This window comes from Pteropus alecto, unplaced genomic scaffold (assembly GCF_000325575.1).
Source record: "Pteropus alecto unplaced genomic scaffold, ASM32557v1 scaffold20, whole genome shotgun sequence".
Classification (NCBI taxonomy): Eukaryota; Metazoa; Chordata; class Mammalia; order Chiroptera; family Pteropodidae; genus Pteropus; species Pteropus alecto.
In genome coordinates this window covers 20259187-20269873 of record NW_006436298.1, presented here as the reverse complement: position 1 = coordinate 20269873, position 10687 = coordinate 20259187, and the positions used below count along the sequence as shown (strand labels likewise).

Genomic DNA, 10687 nt, shown 5'->3' with positions numbered 1-10687 from the left:
CGTTGATTGCTAAGTAGTGTAGTTTGGCCTCAGTTCCTCATTTCTGTCAGAGTTCTCAAAATATGAATTTAGTTTTAGGGTGTTTTTGCACCCTTTTAAGATAATGCTCTGTACTCAAAGCCCACTTAGTTTTTATGCACACTACTAAATATGAGAAATAGATATACAGAAGCTGATATCCTCAGGCCATATTATCTCTATCTATTTTGTCTCTCTGAACTGTGCAAATTCATTTTTTCTCTGCCAGTGTTAACTACAGACCATATGATGTGTTGTATTCAGTTGGAACAAAAACCTTTATAAGAACAGTAATAGGATAGAAAACATCAACAAAACCTCTACTTTTTTCAGTCATCATAATCTCTAGCTCTGACATTTGGATTTGAAGTTTGGAGAGACTCTATGAAACTGCAGTGAGAATTATTTCTCAACTCCAAAAGGCTTTCTTTTGTAGGAATCCAAGTTTCCATTTTCATAGCAAATGTATAACTCAACATAAATGTCAAGGTTTAAAGAACATTGAAACACAGCATGGATATTTATTTGGGAAAAAAATCACTTGATAAATTTCAGAATGTACTGTTTTGTTTATTTTTAAAGAACCTGTCAAACTATATTGTTGGATTAACTAAATAACATAGTTTTCCTGTGGTGAATTACTATGTTCACCACAGTTATAATGTGCCTTTCTTCCCACTTTCATTTGGTATGTGTGGTAGCAGATGCTTGTGTGGCTGCTATTTGTTCAAAATTATTCTTACTGATATACTGTTGAGACTACAACGAGAAAGATACCTTTATAATGAATGTCCGCATACCTAATTTATTATTCATTATCCATTCTTGACAGCTTACTTATGTCTCACTGAAGTTACCCCATGAGTTCAAACATATCTTTCATAGCACAAACTAGAGAGCTGGCCAGATGCTACCTGTACTTCTAACTACTGATGATGCCAATTGTGGAGACATAATTCAAGAGTGTTAATCATTTGATGTGGATCCAAAAAGAAATCAGTTTTCCCTCAAAAATTCTGTTAAAAATAAGAATTGGAATAGATTTTCCTCTCTCATTGTTTTCTTTATTCTTTGTTAGAGTAGTATAATAATAATTAAAAAATTAGGTTCTCGATCTTTATAAACTCTGTGGTGAAAGCTTATAAGCTCAATTTCATTTGATCCTTAAAACAATCCTAAAAGGAGAAGCAGCGCTATTTTACTTCCACATTACTGGTAAAAAAAACCTAAGGCACAGAGAAGTAATCCAGGTCATGTAGCTAGTAATGACAGAGCTAGTATTCCAATCCAGGCAGCTTCGTACCACATCTTGTCCTACTAATTGCTATGCTACACAGCGTTAGACCAACAAAAGGAGGTATCAACACTAAATTGAATTATTTATTTAAAGAATTTTCTTTTAGATGTTTTACATTATTTGATGTTGATTATAGCCAATATTAATCTAAAATTTTCCCAAATAATGTAACCTTAATTTTTAAATATTAGAGAGCCAAACTACTAAGCCTTATAAGTCATAGATTATAACCACTTGGAGGGACTTTTGCAATCATTTAGTCTTATCCACACATTATATGGATCTGAAGTCTGTGAAGAAGTGACTTTATCTTTTTCAATTCATGTACCTGGTTAGAATCAGAGCCAGGGGCAGGACTTGAGTCTCCTGGCTCCTAGTGGGCTGATGAATTGTGTTTCTTTCTCAGTATTAAAATAAGACTGATTAATTGTGTTTCTTTTTTAATATTAGGACAAATTTACTATCTTTTTCTTTTGAGGGAGGGGATGGTTTCTACCTGAGCACACTGTGTTCAGCTGATGTTCACCACACGTACACAGGAAAACCTAGGCAGAATGTACACATGCATGCATATATGGGTCTTTTATTAAATTCCAGCTACTTCCAAAAATGTTTTGAAGCAGTTTGGCCACAGTTGTGGATGTATAAGAAAAGATTTGCTGGTAGCAAAAGTCTAAATAACTTGCTAATAGCTAAAGACGATATTGATGAGCAATGATGTTACTGTTAGATGAAAATACTATATGGTCCCTGATTCCATTGGAAAATACCAATGAGGAGATTTTAAGTCATTCTGAAGACACTATCTGGGAAAATATGTGTAAATTTGATACAACCTCCATGTCCTGTAGGCAGAATTTTTAACACTCAAATGCTTCACATTTTTATGCACCAGGCCAAATCTACTTTCAACAGTTTAGGCTAGATATGATTAAAAATAAAAAAAAAGTTTCCTAAGCTATTCACCATTGTAGAAAGGGTCTACAGACATTTTCAATGAAAAGTTTCTTTGAACTCTAAACAGGAGAGACGAGAGCAATATCATATTTTCACAGGATTTTCCAATAATCTCCTATGCCAGAGAATCGTAGAATACTTTTAATCACCCATCTACTCCTTTTATTCACATGGAATCAGGCTACATGACATCAAAAAGCTTCTAATCTAGACTTTTATAATTTTTTTCCCTTACGTATTTGGATAATTTGCATTTTATTTGTCAATTATTTTGAGGATATCTGAGAAAGATTTTTATGTTTCTTTTAGTACATTTTTAGTTTTCTTTAGGTAACTAAGTGACAGCCTAATCCCAGAAATTTATGTTACTTTCTTAAAAAGCTAGTATCAAGGGGATTTCTCAGGATATGCACATTTTGGAATAATTTTCTTCTATGTTGTAGTTTAAGTGTTTATCATCTTTGTTGTGTCATAAAATAATGTCTATTCCATAACAAATACTCACTAATACTTGTGAAATTAATGTTCTGTTAGATTCTATTCATCTAGCCAACCATTTGCTTCATTTTGAGTGAAAATTAAGTTACTTTAACCACACCAATGAGTTATATATCACCCATTGTACAGTCAGTCCTTGCATATATTGCCCTATAGATAGTAATAAGAAGTGACCTTCATTATAAAACTTATTTTAATATTCTCAACTATCATAATCATTATCATCAGAGGAGTCATGACAGCATTATTTAGGGATGTACACTAGAGGGTGGTGTTTTACCTGGACACTAAACCTATCAATGCATTGGCTTTGAGAAAGAATGAAAAATTTTTACAGGAAATGTTTCCCATGTTTAATGTTACATAATTCTCAGCACATATGCCCCATTAACAAAGTTGATAAACCCCAGGGAATGGAAGCAGAGACTGAGTCACTTGGCGGCCTTGCTATCTCATTTCTTCAACACATTCCTGTAGGTGTTTGGTTTTCCTGAGCTCCACATGCAGAGTGTCACTTGAAAACCAACACTGATCACTGGGTGAGAATATATTTGACTCTATCTAACTACAGGGAATTGGAAAGCAAATGAGGCAAATAGTGAACATGGGTAAAGCTCTTATACTCACCACCTCAGTCTTTAAATCCTCTGAATAATGTATGTGTGCTTCTATGACTGACCTGAGAACAACAGAAACCAATAGTGGAGGGAAAAGTTATCTCTGGAAGAACTCATGTTTCTCTCTGTGCTTGCCTTCTCTGATTTTCACTTAGTTCCAAAAACAACAACAAAAGTTTCTAATCTAGTAGGGCTCAACTATCATACTAGCTTGCATGGGATGATTAAAATGTTACTATTTTTTCCCCTCAGTAAACATTTTAATGTTAATGATAGGTTATGGCTTTGGTATAACTCATTTTGCTTCTAGCTGTTGCTTTCATCTTTGAGTTTTTCTCAATTGACTCTTCTGATATTGGGACAAACTTTACTCAACTCATGAATTCTATTGTGGTTTCTCATGACAAATGTCCAAATTTTTATCAATTTTTATCTAGACATGTGAATGAAGACATGAAAAGGGGGAAAATCTCTCATTTACTACTCTCAAATTTCTCTCCAAGAGAAAATTATTCTCCCTGCTCTAGCTAGTGGAAATTTACTTATAATACAAGCAAGTCTTCATCTGATGTTGCAGATTTTCAGACATATATTCCTTATTACACTTTACCACTACCTGATTCAGAAAGACTGCTGGAATCAAGATCTCCTGGAATAAATTTAAAAAGGACAATTTTATATGACCGAATTAAAGTTGAGTTGACTGGTTCCTATTAAAGTTAAGCCCTGTTCAACACAGCCAAACTCTCTCTTGAAGCTAGGTGCACACTTTCCTTCAAATGTTCCTTAGCATTTGGCTCTGCTGTTTCCATACTCCCCTTTCTTTAGTAATACGATAGCATTGCAATAATACTTAAATGCTGACACAACAGAAAACCTTGCCAATTTGGCTCTCAACCTTGGCAAGCTTTTTGTTATAGCTGCAACCCAGCTTACTCCTTGAGTTGCACAAAACTTCCAGCGCTCCTCCACAGCATGTCTTGTAAAGGGGACTAAAAGGAAAAGTAAGAGAGATGCTAATTTTAGATAGAGAATAGTAAATAGGACAATAAATAAAAGCTCTGTTTTGGCACATTGGAAGTTCCTTTTTTTTTTTTTTTCCTTTTAAATGTGTGATTCTTTTTCCCAAAAGTTGCACTAGGTTTATTTTTAAAGGTGTCATCTATTTCCATTCTAGTGCTATGTCATCTGTAATTTAAATTTATGAGATGAATCTTGAGGTTCACTAGTGAAGCAGCTATGGAATTCTAGCCGCTTTGCCATTGAAAATGCAGATTTGCTGAAGGTTTTTGTGTCTGACAAGCCCCATTGAAAACCCCTTATCCCCCTTCCTGACAAACATTCATCATCATTTAATATTTATTCTTCTGTTTTAGTTTCACTACAAATAATTGGCAGTCCCTCAGCAAGAAGACTGCTTCCTGCTGCGGCAGCACCACCTGTATAGTGTCACCAAGCAGAGAACAAATACCTCAAAAAGGAGGCTGTCCTAGAACTGATAGATAAAATGAATAGAGATATTTACTAAAAGGAGAGAAAACCAAATGTGGTCCTCTAGTTGCGTCATAACTGTTCTCTGATATTCCTTCTATCACCTTCATAATAGTACTGCAATGTTTATACATATATTTTATTGCTAATGAGGAAAATATTTTTGCTGATTTTCTTTTATTCAACTTTTCTTTCTCCTGATAGATGATAGATAGATAGATAGATAGATAGATAGATAATAGATAGATAGATAGATAGATAGATAGCATCAAAATTAGAATACTATAGGCTGCACATTGTGCTTCATTACCAAAATCAAGCATTGGTTTATTTCCAATTTCCATGAAAATAATCAAATCATCATGTATTCCCTCATTATTAGTGTTAATCTCGTGATTATATTTTCAAGATTTGGTGTTTAAAATTATTTATATTCCAGTGAGCAAAATAAATGAACAAGTAAGGGAAGAATATTAAAATATGAATATACCAGTGCCTGCATAAAAACTAGCTTTAGATAGACATGAGAGCTCTTGTTTCTTTGCATTCTATGCACTTAATTTAAACTTAAAATTAATAAGCAAATTAAAATATCAAGCAATACATGCAAAAATGTGTGCTCTATTACTGGGAATGAGATGGAACTGATATTTTGTGGACTTTCACAAACAACATCATGATTTCTGAGGATTGTGCTGTTGCAGGAAGTCTGCGAACCACTGCTCAGTATACTTCATTTATATTTTAAATAATTTTTCTAAGTAAAATAACCTGATTAAATGAAGTAGATTTAGTGAAAACCCAAGAGGCTCTGTATTTTAGTTTATCATTTTATTGGCATCACTTTTTTGAATGTATTTAGATAATGTGGTGTTGTTTTTTTTTTAACGCCTACAGCACCTGGTTTTCCTATGTGGTCTCCCATGTAAATACTAACCAGGCTCGACCCTGCTTAGCTTCCAAGTTCAGAAGAGATCAGGCACGTTCAGGGTGGCATGGCCGTAGCAGATAATGTGTTTTCAATAAATATTTGCTGATTATCTTAGTAGTCAAACTAAGATTAGAGTCCTAAGTGATGTGAGTTATTACAATACTTATTCAACATTCAAAGGATGTTGTAACAAGGGATCAGGGCAACATAAAAATACTTGGTGTAAGATTGTCCTTTAAGGAAATTATAATTATAATCTAAATAGAAGATATATAACTAAATAATTCAAATGTAATAAAGCTCATATGACTCTCAAAGGAAAATAATGGCAGCTTCAGGATTATATTAGAAAGGGCTACTGAATCAGTATTTGTCATTTTTTAAAAAAAATTTTTATAAGAGTATATTTGACCCCAACTGACAACATGCTGGTGAGCATCTCAAATGCTCCAGAGACTAATAGTTTTGCAGCTTCTTTTATGCATTTGAACTGAAGGAGGGAATGCAAAGATTATGTGAAGGTTGGAAATAGCAAGGTGGGAATTGGATTACAGGATAGCTAATAAGATTATGTGTTCTCTTGGGGATGTTTACAGCTTGTTTCAAAGATATGTTAACCTAGATGCACAGAAACCAGGAACAGGGCTTGATAAGGCAAAGATAAACCTTTAACTGAAGAAATTATATGCCTGGGACATGGCCACTCATTTTGACCCAATCAGGAATTTATGATCAGATCATCCCGTGAGATTACTTTCCAGAGAACTCCCTTTTTTTGTCCACAGTTTCCCCTTTTGGTCATAAATCAGTCTGGAGGATACACTGATGATCAATCTTTTGGTCTGATAGTGTGGTCTCACAGCAGTAGGAAGGCTTATTTCTAGGAAGTCTCAGTATCTATGTCATTTTGTTTGACCACTGGGGATGGCATATTTGGACTGGTTTTGGAATCAAGAGCCCTGAAGTTCCTATTTGTTTACATTTTAGCTGAATTCCCTTGGTTAATTTGCCAACCTTTTCTGAACCTTGAATTTTTCCTTCATCAGAGACAGCTAATACTACCTACCTCTAAGTATTTTTTGAGGATTAAGTAGTTGACCAACTGCTGGGTAAAATGTAAATTCTTATAAAATGTAAGATATCTTTATGATCATTTCTTTGTGCCAGATGGAGTAGGGAAGAATCTAGTTGAAAAAATTAGTAAAGTCAAGATAGCATAATAATAAAATAATTATATTATTAAGAATTCTGTGTGTGTGTGTGTGTGTGTGTGTGTGTGTGTGTGTGTGGCATAGTTTTTAGTTCAATGTGTTTTAGCAGATATATGTGTGTGTGTGTATATATATATATATATATATATATATAGCTTAAAAAGATAACAATGCAAAAATGCATGGTATTAAAAAGTAGGTAACCATATGCCATTCATCAATGCCAAATGAGATATTCAGGAGAAGAGATCATTATGAACTGTGGAGATCAGGAATGACTTTATGGGAGAGCTTTTAAAAATGGGAAGTACTTTGATAACTGAGAAGGAAAAGAGCATCCTAATCCAATGGAATAGAAGAGCATAGTATGGAAGGATGGTATCAGGGAAGGAAATATCTTTCATGACTCAAGAAATATACCTGTGTCCTAGATGTGATGTGTGTTAAAAATGCCTTGCAATTTGAGTACCTACGGTCAAGACATGCAGTTGCTAGTTTATTTCTAGGCATCATTACTGGCTACTGTTCTATATTGAGCAACTATACATTGTAATGCTGTCTTCCTTGCCTTTCCAGACATCTGAGTTTTAGTTTCTTTGTATAAAACAAGAGCTGGTTTAGAATGGGCAGGAGGAAAATAGAAGATCAAAGGCAATCACCTCCCAAGGTTTACAAGTTAAGAGCTGGTGGCTTCAAATACAAAGAATGCTGCAATAGCTATTATAACAGAAAACAAGAAGATTTTAAAATATGAAATCAAGAGTCCTTGACCCTTTTGAGAAGGATAGAAGCAACTTTATTACTGATGGAAATAGCCTTCATTATATAGATGAGCAAACTGAGTAAAGAAGGTTGTGACTTATTCAAGGTCACACCGTTAACCAGAGGTGGCTTTGAGACTGAAATATTACTTTTTTATTTATCATGTGTCAGGTAATGAGAGACACTTTCCATATGCTTTCTCCTTAAATTCCTATAATAAATGTATGTGTGCCATTAATACTCCCACTTTTGCAAAGGTCTTTTTTTTTTTTTTTTTACTACACATTGCGAATTGAGGCTGGGACCTCTTGATATCACGGCACACTCAAATAATCCCAAATTTCAGACCCCAAGGATAGACACTTTTGTTTCTCTATGTCAGCAGCATCAAAACCTCGGTATCTTATCAATTCAATGTCGAAAGAAGTTCAATAATACTGGTTAAATGATTAAATAAATCCAACAACTCTCAGAAATAGAAATAGGAAATAGAGTTGTGAAGCTGGAAAACAGAAACAATAAAAGAATGAAACTTAAAGAAATAGAGGTTTTTTCCTAGTGCTTTTCCCTCATTCTAATGTGGGCTATTAATGTCTTTAGTCAAAGCCATACGGTATACTCAACTAACTTGTATTGAGGAAACCTCAGGTACAGCAAATACTAAGGGAAAACAGACTTCTTAGGACTCAATTTAAAGAATATCTTTGGAAGATACACGTATTCAAATTGCCTGGTTCAAATAAAAAATGTAGGTGGACTCTAATTCTACAGCAGCTTCTGACCAACTATGGCCTCTTGGGCTTCAGAAAAATGACTCAACTTAGGCCTATTTTGCATCCCTGCAGCAGAAACCTTCTGAATGAAATGTGTCTTGCAGTTGCTATCTTGCTTCAAATTCTCTTGCTGCCTCAAGCAGCAGAGTGTCTAGAAATACTAGTCTCTGCTGCTAGAGCAGAAATCTTAAAGAACCATGCAAATTGAATCCACCCGGTCTTTAACTTGGGCCAATTCTTCCGCAGTACGTGCAGACACATTCTTAGTTGACTTGACTGCATAATAGAGATAATTATGAGCACTTACTTATCTCACAGGGGTCTACTGAAGATTAATTAGTTAATGTTGGCAGACCAAAGGTGCAATATATGTGCTAAGTATTATTATTATTACTGTGCCACTTATCTTTAAAGAATGTTGTTTTTGAAGCCATAGTGCCTATGTGCCATCTGCTCACAGCAGCCTTTACCATCTCTCTACTCAGAGACTGAATCCGGTATCTGAATAAATAGATGTGCTCAAAAAAAAAATCTATCACACCTCCATCTGTGCTTATGGAATATGAATTCAGACATAGGCAGAAATGCAAATCAATCACAAGTGGAGAGGCTTCTCCAGTGCCCAGAGTCACATTTTGAGATGTTGCTCTAATACTCTTGCTTTTCATTTTCGAATCCGCTAACTCATGATGCAATGCTTCTGTGAAATCCTATCTCTTCTGCATTTGAAACAGGGTGTCAAATTAGAGCCCTGAGCTGCCTTCTCTTTTGTTCCCAGAAAGTTGAAAGAAAAAACTTCCTCGGAATACATTCATAGCTGATCTTTTGTAGAAATTAGCTCCATAATTTCAATGCTTTAGATATTAGTATAATTATCAGAAGCTAATGAGTTTTTAAAGGTTCCTATGCGAAATCATGATTTTGAAACTTCCCTCCTGCCAGAATTATAACTAGGTTATAGACAACATGACATGATCGATGACCCATTTTTACTAATGACTGAAGAATGAAGATACAGCTTCTTATGAATAAGCACTCCTTCCCGAACATGACAGGACACTGCAACTGTGAAAGCTCTGAAAATCAGAAGATTAAAACCTTGAACTAAAATTATCTAAATGTTTCACGGATGCCACTGTAGTAATATAAATACCATTTCTTGCTTTTGAAATAGTTATTGGTATCACAATTATCATAGATATTTAATATTCTTCCACGGCGGATGACTCAGTGAAATTATTTCTTCCCCCATCATCCTACTAGTTCTTCCCCAAGTCAGCTGCAGAAAGTAAATTTATCTTTTACCTGAAACTCACCTCACTTGATCCATGTACCCATAATTCCAGTAATGTTTTTGTTTTGTTTTGGTGTACCTAATTTGTTTGCAAATTTTCTATCTAATCCAAGAGTGTACTAAGACATCTTTCATGATGGCTGTGGAATTAATCATGTAGGAAACAAACTCTGGTTCATGAAATCTTCTCTCCTAATATATGTGTAATCTAATCTCATGGAGGATGCAAGTAATATTTGAATTCAATTCATCTAATCTAAATTATGCATCTACCTTATGAATTGGTTAGGTTTTAGGGATATAAAGAGGAATAAAATATCATACCTAGACCCAACTCAAGAAGATAAATCTATAACTAACTATATTAAAATGATAAGTTCCAAAGTAGGCAATTTGAGCAAGTCTTGAGAGGGCTCAGAGGAGGGAATGAATCATTTGTTGAAAGTTAGGAAAGAGGATCACTGAAGACTTCAGATGGATGATATTTGAATTAGGCTATGAAGGATGAAAATCTCATTGATAGGTGGGAAAGAGAGAGAAGGCACAGTTGGCTGTCCTGAGTCTATACTTTCAAGCAGACTAATGCTTCTTTACACTAACTATGCTGTCCTATCTTGTTAAAAATGAGCCTTGGACACATTTCACATTTTTAAAAATTTTCTTCTTAGACTCCTGGGTTCCACTTCCCTCACAAATCCCAGCTCCTTTGACCTTGTTTTCTGTTGCTTGCCCCTACACTTGAAAACACATCTTTCTCAATTTTGAATTTCCACTTGGACATAGCTTTCACCTGTATAACAAAGCACAAAACCCCAGATCTCACCTACGTGATGTCCCT

General features: G+C 34.7%; 1 pseudogene; it reads right to left on the bottom strand.

Moving 5' to 3' along the window:
• Positions 1-5766: 5766 nt before the first annotated feature.
• On the bottom strand, positions 5767-5885 carry LOC112480817 (annotated as a pseudogene).
• Positions 5886-10687: the final 4802 nt, after the last annotated feature.